Genomic DNA, 17,076 nt, shown 5'->3' with positions numbered 1-17,076 from the left:
ATATTATATGGGGTAGTGAGAGAGGAATCCTCTTGGTCTACTGTGCAGAATCTGCCACATGATGCAATTTATCATTGTCAATTGAAACAAAGCGGTTTTCTTTGGAACCAGGCAGCAATGGTAGGATGACAGTTTAGGTACTGAGTATTGCCAGGACTGGAACTGGTGCATGATATGATGGGTCAAACTCCTTCTTTACAGCAATTGATTAATGCACTGGATCCCCCCAAATGTAGGAATCTAGCTGGTAGGTGTTGTTGGCAAATCCCTTATTCCCAAAGTGGCAGAATATGCAAATGAATATTCGTCATGGAATTATTGTGTTTCCTGTAACACAGCAACATGTTCATTTATGTCGAAGGGTGTTTCTGCCGGCACCGCACCAGGGCCATCAAGATCTGAGACCATACATAGGTATTCCAAACAAGACCTTGCAAGGGGTACGTCCTCCAAAGGACCTTCTGGGCAGATTATTTAGTGCTCTCTGGACCCCATATTGATGATAAAGCCGGCGAGGACCAGAACATAATACCCTTGCTGTTAGGAATTGCTTTAAGTCTCAGTTCTTTCTCTCCACAACCAAATTTCCCACTGGATGGTAAGGTGAGGAGTGATGGAGTTGAACACCCTTCATTCCCATGGTGTCCCTGAATGCCTTTGAGGCAAAGGCAGGGCCCTGGTCTGATTGGAATGCTGCATCTGCATACCTCCGATGAAGACTTGCAAACCTTTAATAACAGTTTGTGCCCCAGACAATCATTGTGGCCATAGCAACAGAAATCTGGAGCATGAATCTACAGCGACTAAGATGTATTTGTATGCACCATCAGGGTTGTAAAGGACCACAATGATCTAGGTACACACATTGCAGTGGTCTGTTTGAAACCAAGTGGGGTGTCTGCAGTGGGTGTTTAATGGTGGAGCCTTTAATTTGTTGGCAAATGTCACAATAAAGGACATACTGCTTGGTCTGTCTGTATAGACCTGGCCACCAATAGAGTTTTTGCAGTAGGGAGATGGTAGCTGTCACACCAGCATAGGCAGAAGTAACAACCTTATGTGCTGCCTTAATGAGATCTAATCTTGTGTCTTAGTTGGGGATCACACGATCACTCACCCTGGAATTACTGCAAATGCAATATTTTGGGCAGTTTAGAGTCAGGACAATTTTGCAGGGTATGCTTTTGGTAAGGTATCACGGTCAACCAAGGCTTTCACAGCAGCCAGTGTCATCATCTAATCTCACCTGTAAATCAGTAATTGCAGCAATAGGAGCCGTTGCAACTGCAGATTTGGCAGCTTCATCAGCCAAAGTGTTTCCTACAATGTGTTTTCCTACACACTGGGGACCTAATGTATGCACAACATGAGCTTTTGGTAGCCTGTCTTTAAGATCTGCTACCCTCCACCATAAGAATTTATGTTTGATGGTGTTCCTTTTTGAATCTCTGAATCCATTTAGGCTCCAGAAGTGTAGGTATTCATTAGAGGACTGTACACAGGAGTATGAATAACAAACAATCAAGGTAGAAAGTTTAGGATCCATGTGTTCTTGTGCCACAAATGGAGCCTTAGGCTCTGCAAGCTGTGCGATGCAGTCCCTCAGGTCTGCGTACACTTATGATGAGGGAGGAATTTACCATCCCTCTTTACTCCACTCACAGCTTCGCAAGCAGCGGAGTATAGGTGTTCGGTACGTACTGCTGAATCATCAGTATAAATTATTATTTGGTATTGATCAAGAGGCAAGATGATAGTGAACAAAGGGTACTGAAGGTCATATTGGAGAAATTCATGGGTCTGAAGTTTTGGGTAAAAAACATAATGAACATCAGAGACTTTGCCCGTTGACTCTAATGTAGATGTAATGCTTTTGCGTTTGGGATGCTAGCCTTGGTGACAGCCTCAAGGGCTTGTACAGGGGTAATAACGATAATGTGTTTCCTTTTGGCAAACTGTCTTTCCTTTATTCCTTTATGACAACCACCTGAACAACAGTCAGTATTTTTTCTGTTGGTGCGAAAGCTGTTATGTATTGGAGTATAAATGTGATTTGCATGCTATGGGTACTGCATCACATTCAGTGAATGTGACATAGGTGAACCCGATGGCACCAGGAATTATTCTGATGTTTTGTTGTTATGTGTATATAAAAGTTTTGCTTCAAGCATGTCCTGTTGTAATGCTCTGAGAATGCATGTGTGTTTAATAGTCCAATGTTTGCTTGGGAAATGTTGACATATTAAGTCATAAAGTAGTTTTATACATTGTGCATATTCGGAAATGTAAGGTCTACCAAAGATTTAAAAAAAGCCCAGTAAGGACCAGAGCTTTCTGATGATATTTGGAGGTTGTAGTTGCATACATTTTTCTAGAAAATGTGAGGCTAGGCTCTTGCCCTCACCTAATAATTTGTATCCTAAAAATAGGACACTGATTCAGAGTTGGTTGTAAATAGAAATAATGGGATTGTATTATCGGATAGAGTTTTAGAGGAACTATTCAGCATTTCTTTCACAATCCAGATGATTTCCCATAGCAACCCAACAGCAAATCAGGGCCTTAAAATTCAAACAATAATAAAGCTAACAGAAGGAAATGGTTTATGCCACGAGTCAAACAGATTAAGAGGTAGCACTAAGATCTGCTCTGGAATTCCCTGATATTTTACTGTGCTATAGAAGGCTTGCGTGATCTTACTGTTTTCTGGTTGCATTAAGGTATCTATGTATAGGCTTCATTCTGTACTTATCTATTTAGCTCAAAACCTCGCCTCTGCTCACTGACATCAATGTAGGTAATTGGCACCTACAATATTTTAGATGTGAAGTAACGAATCAATAAGATGTTTATTACATCCCATGACAAACTAAGGCATCATAGCCTTGTTCGGTGCTGGGTTAGGCAAAATGAAATTGTTTCCTTTCTCCCCAGACACACATTAACAGGTGCTGCTTGTAGGGGTAAACTAGTGCTTCCGTCTCCTACCTCTGATTTGTGCAATGGTGGTCAAAACTTTGTTTGTGATGACACTGGTGATTATTATATCTTTAGAAGTCTCGTGAATTAAAATCTCTAGCCACAGCTGTTTTTCTAGGAATGTATTTCATAGTCTGTATTGCCGGACAGAATTTCTGGACACAGTAAAAGTCAACACAATTCACTATTGTAGTAAAGTGACACATAACAGTACAAAATACATGATCATAATTAGAAATGTCCCTGTATGTCATAATATAAAAATTTTTTAAAAGTCTACAGGAATCCTTAGCCAAGTTTACATTATAAAACAGGCTGACAGCTTCAGTTATTGTAGAATTCTGCTGAGCTATAAAAAATTATATTGATAGCCTAAACCTATCTCTCATACTCTTAGGGTTCCCAGTCGATATTATTATCTGCAACGGGGGCAAATCATTTTGTGATTTAGATACAAACAATGTATTTCTGCTTCAATGTTAGCATGCTTGCATGCCTAAATTACTAGTTTACAAACTAGTATTAATCCACAATTTTATTTGGTAATGTCATTGTCCCTTCTTCAAGCTTGGTCATTTTCAAAATGTTCCTTTATGTTTTACTATTCTCTAATAAGAATAACAATTCTAGAGGTCAGTTCAGAATTCTATCCGTAGTATAATGTTCTACTTCCCATAATTGGCAGTTTGAATACTATTTAAATACAGTACAATGTATATGTGACCCTCCTCTCCCCTGCTTACAGCTATTCCACTAGTCGTATTTGACGGACAAACTTTGTTAAACTGAGGGATAAGCCCCACCAGAGGTTACTGTTGGGGCTGCCTAAAATCTCCAAAAAGTTGATGTTTTGACACTTCACCCCAAAAATCATAATGGTTGCATTCTGTATCTCTGACCAGGAGAGACGTACAAAACAGAGAAGATCCACACCTGTTTAAGTAGCCTGCAATTTTTAAATTAACAACAGTTGTAATTATAGATATTGCCTTATGGCTTCCATTTGTGTACTATTTTATAGCATTCAATTATTTATTTGTTCATTCATTAACTGCATTCAACAGACATTTTGCTTATCAGTAATTGAATAAATACAAAAGAACCATAACTATTGTTTTAGACTTTTGAAGATTATTTTTTTTAATTTATGGTGCTCCACATACTTAGGTCGGGTGGTGAGATGTTTCAATCAATCAATCAATGAAAAAAAATTGTAGAGCGTGCTACTCACCTGTGAGGGTCTCAAGGCGCTGGGGGGAGGGGGGAAAAGGGGGGGCACGGAGGGTCACTGATCGAACAACCATGTCTTGAGCTTCTTTCTGAAGACCAGGAGGTCCTTGGTTTTGCGAAGGTCGGTGGGGAGGGTGTTCCAGGTTTTGGGGGCGAGGTAGGAGAAGGACCTGCCTCCTGTGGTGGTGCGGTGGATGCGGGGGACTGTGGCTAGGGCGAGGTCGGCTGATCGGAGGTTGCGTGTGGGAGTGTGGAAGTTCACTCTATCGTTGAGGTAGGTCGGGCCGGTGTTGTGGAGGGATTTGTGTGCGTGGATGAGGATCTTGAATGTTAATGTGATTCTCTTGTCTATGGGGAGCCAGTGAAGGGATTTGAGGTGTGGTGTGATTTGATCGTGGCGGGAGGGAGGCCAAGGACGAGGCGTGCAGCTGTGTTCTGGATTCTCTGGAGTTTGCGTGTGGTGCCGGCGTAGAGGGTGTTACCGTAGTCCAGTCTGCTGCTGATGAGTGCATGGGTGACTGTCTTCCTGGTCTCTGGGGGAATCCATTTGAAGGATTTATTTTTAGAGTGCGGAGTGTGTGGAAGCAAGAGGAGGTTAGAGCATTGATTTGCTGTGTCATGGAGAGGGAGGGGTCAAGGATGATGCAGAGGTTGCGTGAGTGGTTTGCGGGGGTGGGTGCGGGGCCTAGGGCGGTGGGCCACCAGGAGTCGTCCCATGAGGTTTTGTTGGGGCCGAAGATGATGATCTCTGTTTTGTTTGAGTTGAACTTGAGGTGGTTAGTGGTCATCCAGTTGGTGGTGTCGAGGAGAGCGGCGTGTAGGTTGGTTTTGGCGATGGTGGGGTTGCGGGTGAGGGAGAGGATGAGTTGGGTGTCATCTGCATAGGAGAGGATAGTGATTCCGTGTGCTCAGAGGATGTTGGCTAGGGAGATCATGTAGATGTTGAAGAGTGTGGGGCTGAGGGAGGACCCTTGGGGGACTCCACAGGTGATCTTGGTAGTGTTGGAGTGGAAGGGTGGAAGGCGGACTCTCTGGGTCCGGTCGGTGAGGAAGGAGGTGAGCCAGTCTAAGGCTTTGTGGCGAATTCCTATGTTGAGGAGACGTGTGCGGAGTGTGTGCTGGCAGAAGGTGTCAAAAGCTGCGGAGACGTCTAGGAGGATGAGTGCGACGGTCTCGCCTTTGTCGACTTTGGTCCTGATGTCGTCAGTGCATGCGATGAGGGCGGTTTCCGTGCTTTGGTTTTTGCGGAACCCGAATTGTGAGGGGTCAAGAGTGTTGTTTGCTTCGAGGAAGTGGGATAGGCGGGCGTTGACTAATTTCTCTGCAACCTTGGCGGGGAAAGGGAGGAGGGAGATGGGGCGGTAGTTAGAGAGGATCTCCGGGTCAGCTTTTTTTTTTTTTTTTAGGAGATCAGTGATTTGCGCGCGCTTCCAGGGGTCTGGGTAGGTGGCAGAGTCGAAAGAGGAGTTGATTATGTTGTAGAGTATGGGGGCGATGGTTGGGCTAGCTTTGTTGTAGATGCGGTGTGGGCAGGGGTCGGACGGGGAACCGGAGTGGATGGAGTTCATGGTTTATTCGGTTTCTTCGTGTGTGGTGGGGGTCCAGGTGGAGAGTGTGGTGGGGGGGTCATGAGTGGGGGTTGGGTAGGGTGAGTGAGGGGTGTGTGTGGTATGAAGCTGTTGGGGATGTCCAGGATCTTGTGGAGGAAGTGGTTGGAAAGGGCATCACATAGGGGCTCTGTGTGTGTGTGTGTGTGGGGTCTGTTGTTGGCTTTGGTTTTGGCAAGTTCATTGATGATGGTGAAGAGTTCTTTGCTGTTTTGGGAGTTGTTGCCAAGGCGTGTCTTGTAGTGATCTCTTTTGGCGGTGCGTATGAGTTGGTGATGGGTGCGAATGGTGGTTTTGAGGGTGAAGTTGGTTGTGGAAAGTTCTAGTCGCCATATTTTCTCAGCTTCACATGTTTTTGCAGTCCAGTGGGATAGATGGCCACAAGCACAATATTTGTCAGCAAACATAACTAATAACTGCGAATAATCACCTAGGCTCAGAGGAAAACAAAGAACCTTAGATAAAGTACTGGACACTCAGCCAAATAAAGCCAAAATAGTAAGAGGCATATTTATACTCCATTTGCACCAAATTTGTGTCATTTTTTAAAAAAAAATTTACACAAATTCAGCGCAAAACTAACTCCATATTTATATTTTGATGTTGAAAAAGTCGAACTTCAAATTATAGGAGTTTGCACCATTTTTTAAATGTGTGAACCTACCTTGCGTCAATGAGATGCAAGGTAGGCATTCCCATATAAAAAATGGTGCTAACCCCATAGCCCCATATTTATCCCTGTGCTAAAATGACGCATGGGTTGGAGGAGGGGCTAAATAATGGCGAAAAACGTGCTTTGCACCATTATTAAGCACCTGGGTCAGACCAGGTGTTAGGGGACCTGTGGACCTATTTGCATGGTTAAACACCATGGAATCAGTCCACAGGTGCCCTCCTCAAGGCCCAGGAACACCCCCACCCACACCAGAGGGACACCGGAGGATGGGGGACCCCATTCCAGGTAAGTAGGGTAAGTATAGGTAAGTATTTTTTTTTAATAAACGTGCCATCGGGGGCCCAACTTTGGGCCGCCAACATGGCACAGGGTGCAATGGCCAGGCCCAGGGGACACTGGTCCCCTGTGCTGGCCATTGGATTGGTGTGTATGACTCCTGTCTTTTCTACAACAGGAGTCATGTGGCATGGATGGTTTAGCGTCAGAAAATGATGCTAGGCTGGTCAGCATTTTTTTTGCTTCTAACCAGCCTAACATCATTTTTAGGTGCAAAATCCCCTTCTCCCATACCACCACCCCTACCCGGCTAATGTCATTTTTTTTACGTTAGCCCACCCTTTGCACCGGCTTGCACCATTCCATAAATATGGCGTCTGGCTGGCTCAGGAATAGCGCAAGCCAGTGCTAAACATTTTGATGCAAAACTGTGTTACTGCGGTTTCGCATCAAAAAGTATAAATATGCCCCTAGGGTGTAACTATTCATCCCCATTTAAGGTTGTTTTCAACTGGATTCATAGATATAAACTAGTTTGTGAACCCTTTTAATAGCCCAACTCAAATATCTGAATGAAGTTCACGCATTGTGTTTGCATATAGCATATCTCTCTACTATTAATATTAAGGCCAAAGCATTCTCACTGAACCGTTAGTTTTAAACTTTCCTAGTTGCATGAGGGTTAGATTCACGTCCCCTCACCCAATTTTCTAGATGCGTGTGCAAATAACTTGCCTGAAATGAGTCAATAGTGCAGAAATCAGCTGCCTCATACCTAAACTATGTTCTTTAACTCAGGAATTTTAAACTTCTCAAACATGATTTTAGGACTTTAAAAGTAACTTAACTTATGATAAATGCAACTGCAAAGCTCTTTGCCCAAACAACTTGGACAATTGATTTACTGCATGTATACCATCAGGACACTGGACAAATAGGCCCTCATTACGACCCTGGCGGTCTGTGATAAAGTGCCAGTAATACCGCCAACAGGCTGAAGGTAACTACCGACAAATTATGACCATGGAGGAAAGATCTCCGAAAGACAGCCAATGGACCACACCGACCGCCAGGGTGGAAACAACAGGCACCATGGTGGTAGCCGCCTACAGCCAGGCGGAAGACAATGTACTGCCCACCATATTATGACAACACAATCCGCCACCTTTTCCGGGGTGGTACCAATGCCAACAAAAGCCTGGTGGAAACACAATACAGAAGTGAAAGGACTCACTATTGAAGACACAGGGAAGAACCACGCTGCCATGGAACCAGAACTGCAAGTTTTCCTGATGATCTTCTACGTCATGCTCCACCACGAACACCAACGCCGGCGAAGACGACGACGGGGAGTACAGCCGCCTAGCACACAGGGGGAGAAAACGTGAGTGACACCCCCCCCCCCCAAGAAAACAAGTTAATCCACGTAATTCGGCTGAATAATGCAACGACAACAGGAGTTGACTAGAATGATTGTAATAAGATCAACACAATGTTAATAATGATTTTGCCAATGCAACAGATATGTACAAATGTACAAAAAAGGGACACTGCCCAGTCCTCAGTTCGCTTGGGCCACATGGCAAAATCCAAGGCCCCACTCGTTACCTGCATCAATACAGAGAGAACACTGCAGGGGCATCAGTTAGCAAATAGGCAGGCACCTCGAGGGGGAGGGGGGCACCTCAGCCGGATGCGGAAACCAGACCACTGGTTCTGGAGGGGACAACATGCCCTGTGCTTGGTCCTGGGGAGTGAAAGGCCACATTCTCTCGGGTGGGTGTCTTCCCCACTGGTTCTGGAGGGGGCAACATGCCCTGTGCTTGGTCCTGGGGAGTGCAAGGCCACAGTTTTTTGAGTGGGTGTCTGCCCCACTGGTTCTGGAGGGGACAGGCCACACAGCAGCCCATGGAGGCTGAATCATATTGTGTCCGCCAGCAGTGACGGCTGCACTGTGGTGGTGATGGTGGAGGTAGTGGAAGGCTCCTGCTCAGCCCCTGCACTCACTGATGGCTGCACAACCACGGTTGGTGGTGGGGGCTCTGTGACAGTTGCTGCTGCAGGCTCCTCCCCCCCCTTTCTGCTGGCTGGTGCAGGCTCCTTCCCCTTCTTGCTTGCTGGTGCAGGCTCCTTCCCCTTTCTGCTTGCTGGTGCAGGCTCCTTCCCCTTTCTGCTTGCTGGTGCAGGCTCCTTCCCCTTTCTGCTGGCTGCTGCAGGCTCCTTCCCCTTCAGTATTTGTGGCCTGGAATCCTTTCCACCACGAGTAGGCGCGGATGGAAGTGGGCCTGTGGACTGTTTGGCTGAGGTGCTTGGCTGGGTTCTTGATACCCCAGCCATACGTGCAGGATGGGGGGAGGGGTAGAGAAGAGGTCAATGGTGGAAAGGAAAAGCTTTTTAGGGACACTGGGGCGGGAAGAGGGAGAAGGAATGGGAGCGGAGGATGAGGGTGTGGTTGTTGGAGGTGTTTATCTGATGGATTTGAGTGCAGGTGCATGGGCTGTATGCTGTTGTGAGGTGGATGTCCGTTGGACGTCTGAGTGCTTGCATTTGTGTACCTTGGGGGGGAACAGAGGCGGTGGGAAAGGACACAGGGAACATGTGCATTGCTGTTGTGGCGGTGTCTGCCAGTGAGGTGTGTGTTCTGCTTGGTGTGGTGATGATACTGGTAGTGGATTATGATGTAGTGCATGCAGGTGTGAGTGTGGATGTAAGTGCGTGGGAGGTGGTGGAGGAGGATGAGTGGGAGACAGTGGAAATAGTGGATGTTGTTGTGTCTGAAACTGGATGGTGTTTGTGTGAGTGCCTGTGGGATGAAGTGTGGTGCTTGTGTTTGCCTGTGTCACTCTTGGGTGTTGTCTTGTTTGCATGGTCGTCAGGCCGTGTACTTGGGATGGGTTTGGGTTGAGGAGAATGGGCCTGGGAAGTGGGTCAATGACTAAACAAACATCACCATTGGCGTACACAGCACCTGCACACGCAGGGAACAGGCCTACGCACTGCACTACCAGTGATATTGCTAGCCACCAAGGCATGAGGAGGTGCACACACCGCCAACTGCAGCACACCTGGGACCCTCGTAGCCCTGGCCAGAAGTGGATGCTAATAAGCCATTATTTTCCCTTCAGACCCCTAACCACCAGAGGACCTACTCTGCTATGTCTAGCCTGGCCTAGGGGCACCCACTGACACACAACCACCACCCGGATACCACCCCACCATGCGTAAGCTGTAATGATCGCCACTGTACTCACCCCCTTGTGGCTGCTGTGTTGCCCTCAAGCGCCCATCCAGTTCTGAGTTGGCCACCACCAGTATGCGGGCCATCAGAGGGGTCATGGTTCAACGGGCATATCTTCCTCGTTGGGAGGACATCCCCAGCTGGGCCTCCGCGGTCTTCCGTGCCCAGCATCTCAGGTCCTCCCACCGTTTGGGACAGTGGGTGCTCCGCCTGCCATAGACCCCAGGGTCCGCACTTCCTTAGCGATAGCACGCCATATACCCTTCTTTTATATGGGCGCTGACCTGCAGAGGCAATACAGACAGGAGAACACCATAAGCCATACAGTCCAGCCTGTCACACACATGGCCCACCATACCCCCTTTCCATCACCATTGGCACATACCTAGCCCAGCTCACAACATGTACACCGCCAACAGATAATCCCCCCTTACACAATGCCTTCACACACATTCCCATGCATCCATGCCACATGCATCGTGCCCACAGTGTACTCACCTGTTGGTCTGGAGGCTGATACAGCAGTCCGTACTGGGGTAGGACCCCATCCACCAGTCACTCCAACTCCTCCGAAGTGAAGGCTGGGGCCCTTTCCCCGGTCACACGGGCCATGGTAGGTTCCAGACACAGGTCACAGCAGCAAATGCAGTGTAGGTCCTCTCCTATGGAAGGTCAGGTAACAAGTGAGGATTATGATAGAAAATGGCGGTCACGCCCGCAGCGGTGAATACAGTCACCGCCAGCGTAGATCACCATTGGCCAATGTAACAATAGGGTCCAATGTTAACCAATGAGGAGTTGCACAGTGGTTCGCGACCGCCTCCCGCCATGGCGCACAATGGCAGCGGAATTAAATCACTTCCACCTGTCCCTCCACACAGGACAGGCGGACGCCATTTCAGGGTTGGGGGGGAGGCATATGCTTGGAATGGGTTGGGATTGAGGAGAATGGGCCTGGGAAGTGGGTCAATGTGCCTGTCCTCCAGTGTAGCCAAGTCCACGAGGGGTCTGTACACGGGGGTATGTCTCCATCTCTATTCATCCGCAGCAGTAGAAATATATTGGATAAAAGAGTTAGGAGCCTATCACAAACTGAACAATGGAACCACAACAGTAGTTTGCATCCTATAAACATGTAATGGGTCAGTGTGATCTGTTCAGTATGTGACTGTTTCTCCTGTGACGTAGCATTATTCCACTCGACACGTCAATCAGCAGTGTCTCCACCTGTACAGGGACCCCGGGCCACACCTCATACCCAAGACAACCAGGGACCTGGGGTCAGTGGCAGTGGGCAAACGGTTCAGGGGACAGAGGCAACAGCCAACAGGGAAACTGGGAGGAGTGATGTGTGCAAGGGGGAGGACAGGCCCAGGGAACCGACTCTCCAGGAGGCACTCTCTGAGATCCTGGGAGTCTATCAACATTCCCAGGACACAATGGGCTAGATCCTGGACAAGGTGCAGGAGAACAGGTGGCTGCAGGAGGGGGAGTACCACTGGATCCTGGGGACAGAAGTGTGGGTACGCTAGATGGATGCTGTGGTTGTGTTTCCTGAAGGGGGAGGCTCTGAGGTGGTCTGTGACTGGGCTTGGGTAACCGGCTATCCAGTGGTCCCTTATGGGCCAGATTGTTGGTCCAGATCCTGAAGTCCAGAGTTACTGTCATCACTGTGGGTCTCTTCAGTTGGGGGACTAGATAGTGCTGGCCCCTCCTCTCCGGTGACATTGGCTGGGGTACCTGTGGGGATGTAAATGATGTGTTATGGTGATGTGTATGACAAATTGTACGTCCCTGGCTTCCCCTCTATGGTTGGTTTTGCCCTGCCAGCTATCACTTTTGTATGTTAGTGTATGGTGGGATTGTTAGTTTTCTGTGCTGTGCATGCTTTAGTGATGAGTGTCCATGCAGGACTGTGAGGGGTGTCCATGCATTTGTATAGCATGCAGGGCTTGGCATTGGGATTAGTGAGATGTGATGGTGGAGTGTGTGGGATGGAGTGGAGTGATGGGAGTGAGGGTGACGGTATGTGAAAGCATGCAGTTATGTGGGGTGATTATTGATGGAATTTGACTTACCAGAGTCCAGTCCTCCTCCAACTCTGGCCAGGCCCTCAGGATGCAGTATTTCCAAGACTTGCTCTTCCCATTCTGTGAGTTGTGGGGGAGGAGGTGGGGGTCCACCGCCAGTCCTCTGAATAGCGAGCTGGTGTCTTGTTGCTACGGAATGTACCTTCCCCCGTAGGTCGTTCTACCTCTTCCTGATGTCGTCCCTTGTTCTGGGGTGCTGTCCAACGGCATTCACCATGTCCACGATCCTCCGCCATAGCTCCATCTTCCTAGTTTTAGATATTTGTGGCACCTGTGCTCCAAATAGCTGTGGCTCTACCCTGACAATTTCCTCCACCATGACCCTTAGCTCCTCCTCTGTGAAACGGGGGTGTCTTTGTGGTGCCATGGGTATTAATTGAGGTGTGTTGGGTAATGTTTTGGGGGGGTGTGATGTGGAGTGCATGAATGGTGTATGGGTGTGAGTGGTATGTGGCTCTAGTTCTTGCAGTGGTCTGGGCTTCAGTCTCATGCCAATGATTTGTAATCGTAAAAGGTTGTGGGTAATGTGGGTGCGTGTTTTATAGTGGAGTGGGTGTGTGGGTGTGGTGTGTGTGTGTGTGTGGGTGTCATGTGTGTGTTGTTTGAATTGTCCAATGTGGTGGTGTTTTGTCTGTGGGTTTCCATTGCGAGAGTTGGCGGTATGTACCGCCAATGGTTTACTGCCGTTGAATGTCCGCTGTGGTGATTTGTGAGTCATAATGTGGTGGGCGTTGTCTTGTTCGCGTAACGGTGTGGTTTTTGAGACCACCAGTTTATCACTGACCTTTAGTCTGGCAGATTTGTGTATGTGGCTGAATTCTGTCGGATTGGTGTGTGTGTGTCATAATATGGTGAACGGATATCTGCCACGCGGTGGTAAGTTGGCAGCAGTCAGCATGGCGGTAAGCAGCATTAACCGCCATTGTCATAATGAGGGCCAAAATGATTTTAACTAGCATATAATTAGATTATCAGCAGAATTTATTACAAAATGAGAACTTCTCAATTTCCAGTATCATACCCATTGTTTCTATATAAGCTGTCAAAATATTGCTTACACTTCTGTTCTCGTATTTTTATGGATTTCTTTGAAACAGCTGTACCTGCAGATCAGGCGTGACAACCAAAGCTTTCTTGGATTACCTGTTGACAAAGAATTGTGTACAGCATACCAGAGTGGCACACTGATGCCTCTCTTGTTGTTGTGCAGTTGGATAGAGCAGATTTACTTTTAAATGTTCTATAAAAATAAAAGCAGAATATTTGGTCTACAAATACAGCCAGCATCCACTGTACAGCTAATGTATGCCTTAACAATATTAGTCAGTGTACAGAACCAATCTATGTCTCCCAATATACTGTTAGATTGATGGTTAGGTATCTCTATGAATTCCACACTGTACCTTAGTGTTAAAATGCCATTTAATAATATTAAATTATGGTAAGTAAGGTTACCTTAGGGGTTGGGGCCTATTACCTGTTCTAAAATTGTCAATCTCAATCATTTAAAAGATTCCTATCTGCCACATTGGGTCTACTGATGCCACATAACTCTTCATAAGAAATAAATGTATACCCAATGGTGAGACTTGTCCTACATCGGATTCTTAGGATTTTCACTCAGAATTCTCCCATGCAGCATGGCACAGTTTGTGAACAATGGCCATTTTAGGAGAGGGACCGCCTACATTTTAACAAGAGCAAACAGATTTTTTTGGACAGACAATGTTACTTTCTCAAATAAAGTTGGATTGGATGTTTCTGGATATATATATGTTAGACCTGGCATCCTTGGCACAGTCGCCCCTAACTTTTTGCCTCTACTTCCCAGGTTGTTGCTGTGTGCTGGACTCTGTTTTTGCTGTTTTTGTTACTCTGGGCACTTTACCACTGCTGACCAGTGCTAAAGTGCAAGTGCTCCCTATGTGAAATAGTACGTGTAATTGGCTTTTCCATAATTGGCATATCTGATTTACCAGCAACTCCCTAGTAAAGTGCACTAGAGGTGCCTAGGGCCTGTAAATCAAATGCTACTAGTGGGCCTGCAGCACTGATTGTGCCACTCACCTGAGTAGCCCTGTAAACATGGCTCAGACCTGCCACTGCAGTGTCTGTGTGTGCAGTTTTTAGACTGTCAGTTCAACTTGCCAAGTGTACCCACTTGCCAGGACCAAACCCTCCCTTTTTATACATGTAAGGTACCCCTAAGGTAAGCCCTAGGTATCCCCATGGGCAGGGTGCAGTGTATGTTAAAGGTGTGACATGCACTGATGTGTTTTACATGTCCTAACAGTGAAAGACTGCCAAATTTGTTTTTCACTGTTGCAAGGCCTATCTCTCTCATAGGGTAACATAGGGGCTGCCTTTAAATATCTCTTAAGTGCATTTTCCCTTTGAGAGCACATAGAGATCTGGAGTTTGGGTTCTCTGAACTCGCAATTTAAAAATACATCGTTTAGTGACATTGGTTTTTAGATTGTTAGTTTGAAAATGCCACTTTTAGAAAGTAGGCATTTTCTTGCTTAAAGCATTCTGTGACTCTGCCTGCTTGTGGATTCCCTGTCTGGGTCAGACTGAGAGTTGGGCTGTGAAACTCCTCTAGACAGTGACACAAAGGAGCAGGGGGGTAGCCTGCATATCCTGATTAGCCATCTGGGCTAGAGTGGAAGATGGAGTGGTCACTTAAACCTGAATGAGCTGTGCCTGCCCTCACACAATGCAATCTCCAACCCTTTGGTGTGTCTGGGGCCTGGCCTGGGCAAGGCAGGATCCTGTAAACAACAGAAGATTGAGAAGAATCTCCAAGGGCTTGGACTGAGCTTGCCCCCTGTTCCGAAGTCTCACCGCCATCAAAGACTTCCTCTGCCAGCACATGGACTCTCTGCTGAGACTCCTGCCCTGCCAAGTGGGGCCTAATCCAGTCCATGGGCCCTTGAAAGGAGAAGCTGGCAGAAAATCAATAAGATCCAGGGAAACCAACTTCAGAGAACTCCAGAATTGTGCCGCGCCCGGATCCCATGACGCAGCCTGCAACTGAAACCGTGATACTCACTGGAGTGCGACGACCTGATAGGCCCGACGCCGCTGCAGCCTCGGTGAAGTCTGCAACTCCATGGACATCGCCGCACTACGTTGTGACCACCGGATATCCACTCTGCCAGAAGTGCCCGCATCCAACGCTTTGCACCAACGATGTCTCTCATCCACCGCTCCACAGCAAGGACATGATGCCTCCACGTGACGCCTCCGCTCCACATCATCGGAACCGACTCCACCTCGGATCCAGTGATGCTGCGATCCCTGACTCCATGCACCGGTTTGTTTCCTCATTTTCACAAGGTACTGTACCTGGGGGTCCGTATGACTCCGTGACCGGCGCCACTGGCGTCAGATTCTGGGTAACGACTCCGTCACAATGCCGTGATATCACCAACCAAAGCATTTGTGTTTCTAAGCGCTATACTAAAGTTTAATCTTTTACAAATTCATAACTTTGCTTGTGTATGTTGGATTTTTGTCTTTTTGGTCCTGTTTGCTCAGTTAAATATTGGCTATTTTTCTTTTTTTTTTTTTTCTTTTCCTGGTGTTGAGTTATTTTTTAATGTTTCCACTGTATTATTGTGTCTGTTGGGACAAATACTTTAGATATTGTCTCTGAGATAAGCCTTTCTGCTCATGCCAAGCTACCAAGATGGTAGGCGGGGGTTAACCGGATGTGTTTCTCCTTTGCCCCGACTAGAGTGAGGGTCCTTGCTTGAATCGGGAGTAACCTGACTGCCACCAAAGACCCTATTTCTAACAATATATATACATATTGCTAGAAATAGGGTCTCTGGTTGGCAGTCAGTTTGCACTCTGTCCAAGCAGGGTCCCTCACTCTAGTCAGGGTAAAGGAGAAACACACATGGGTAACCCCCACTCACCCCCTTGGTTGCTTGGCACGAGCAGAAAGACTTAACCCCAGAAGCAATGTGTAAAGTATTTGTACCAAAACACCAGATTAGAAAAATAGGTAATATTTATCTAAATCAAACAAGACTAAAACGACAAAATCCAACATACACAAGTCAAGATATGAATTTTCAGAAGAAACAGGGGGGCATTACGACCCCGGCGGTCGGCGGTAATATGGCGGGAAGTATTGCCAACAGGCTGGCGGTACATACCGCCATATTATGACATTGGCGGGTTGGCTGAAGCAAAACTGCCAATGTGCTACTCTGACCGCCAGGGCAGTAACAGCCGCCGGGCTGGGGATATCCATCTCAAGTCCGGCAGCCGTCACTGTTCCGCCTGCTGGATTATGACCCAGCCTACCGCCATGGTTCTCATGGCTTCCTTACTGCCACGAAAACCATGGCGGTAGGCACTTTCAGTGACAGAGAATCCCTTCCCTGTCACTGATATGGGTCTCCCCCCTCCCTCTACAAAGCCCCCCCCCCCACTCTCCTACATTCACACCCCCTTCACACACATACACACACGCTTTTCCACAAACATCCACGCATGCATACATCCACTCAAACACACCTGCAAACATACACGCAGACACAGACCACAACGTACACACACTCACACCTCCATACATGCACACTCGCATCTAACACGCAACACACACCCGTATCAGCACACACACACAAACATTCACACACACACACCCACACACATAACAACCCTACCACCCCACCCTCCCCTGTCGGGGACCCGACTTATCTGTGTTCAGGGGGTCCTCCGGCAGGAGACGGGACGGGGCGCTGATGTCACCAGCAGCGTCCACCAGCATTACACCGCCAGGCCGTACATGTGTGTTGTGAATGCTACAATGTATGTTAGTGTGTGTTGCAGTGTGTGAGTATGTATGTGTGCATGCATAGGTGGATGTGGTATGCGTGTGTGTATGAGCGTGTATGTTTATGTGTGTGAGTGTGTGGATGTTTTGGGGGTGGGCACAGGGAGGGGGAGGACTATGCGGAGGGGGAA

At 47.4% G+C, this 17,076-nt stretch overlaps 1 protein-coding gene across 10 annotated transcripts in view; it reads right to left on the bottom strand.

Annotated features, from left to right (window-relative positions):
* The window catches only part of BDKRB2 (bradykinin receptor B2), a 441,339-nt gene that overhangs the window by 331,479 nt on the left and 92,784 nt on the right, over positions 1–17,076 (bottom strand). The gene's annotated exons all lie outside the window — the stretch shown is intronic.

The sequence above is a fragment of the Pleurodeles waltl genome, chromosome 9, assembly GCF_031143425.1.
Source record: "Pleurodeles waltl isolate 20211129_DDA chromosome 9, aPleWal1.hap1.20221129, whole genome shotgun sequence".
NCBI lineage: Eukaryota > Metazoa > Chordata > Amphibia > Caudata > Salamandridae > Pleurodeles > Pleurodeles waltl.
This window is presented reverse-complemented; position numbering and strand designations above follow the sequence as displayed.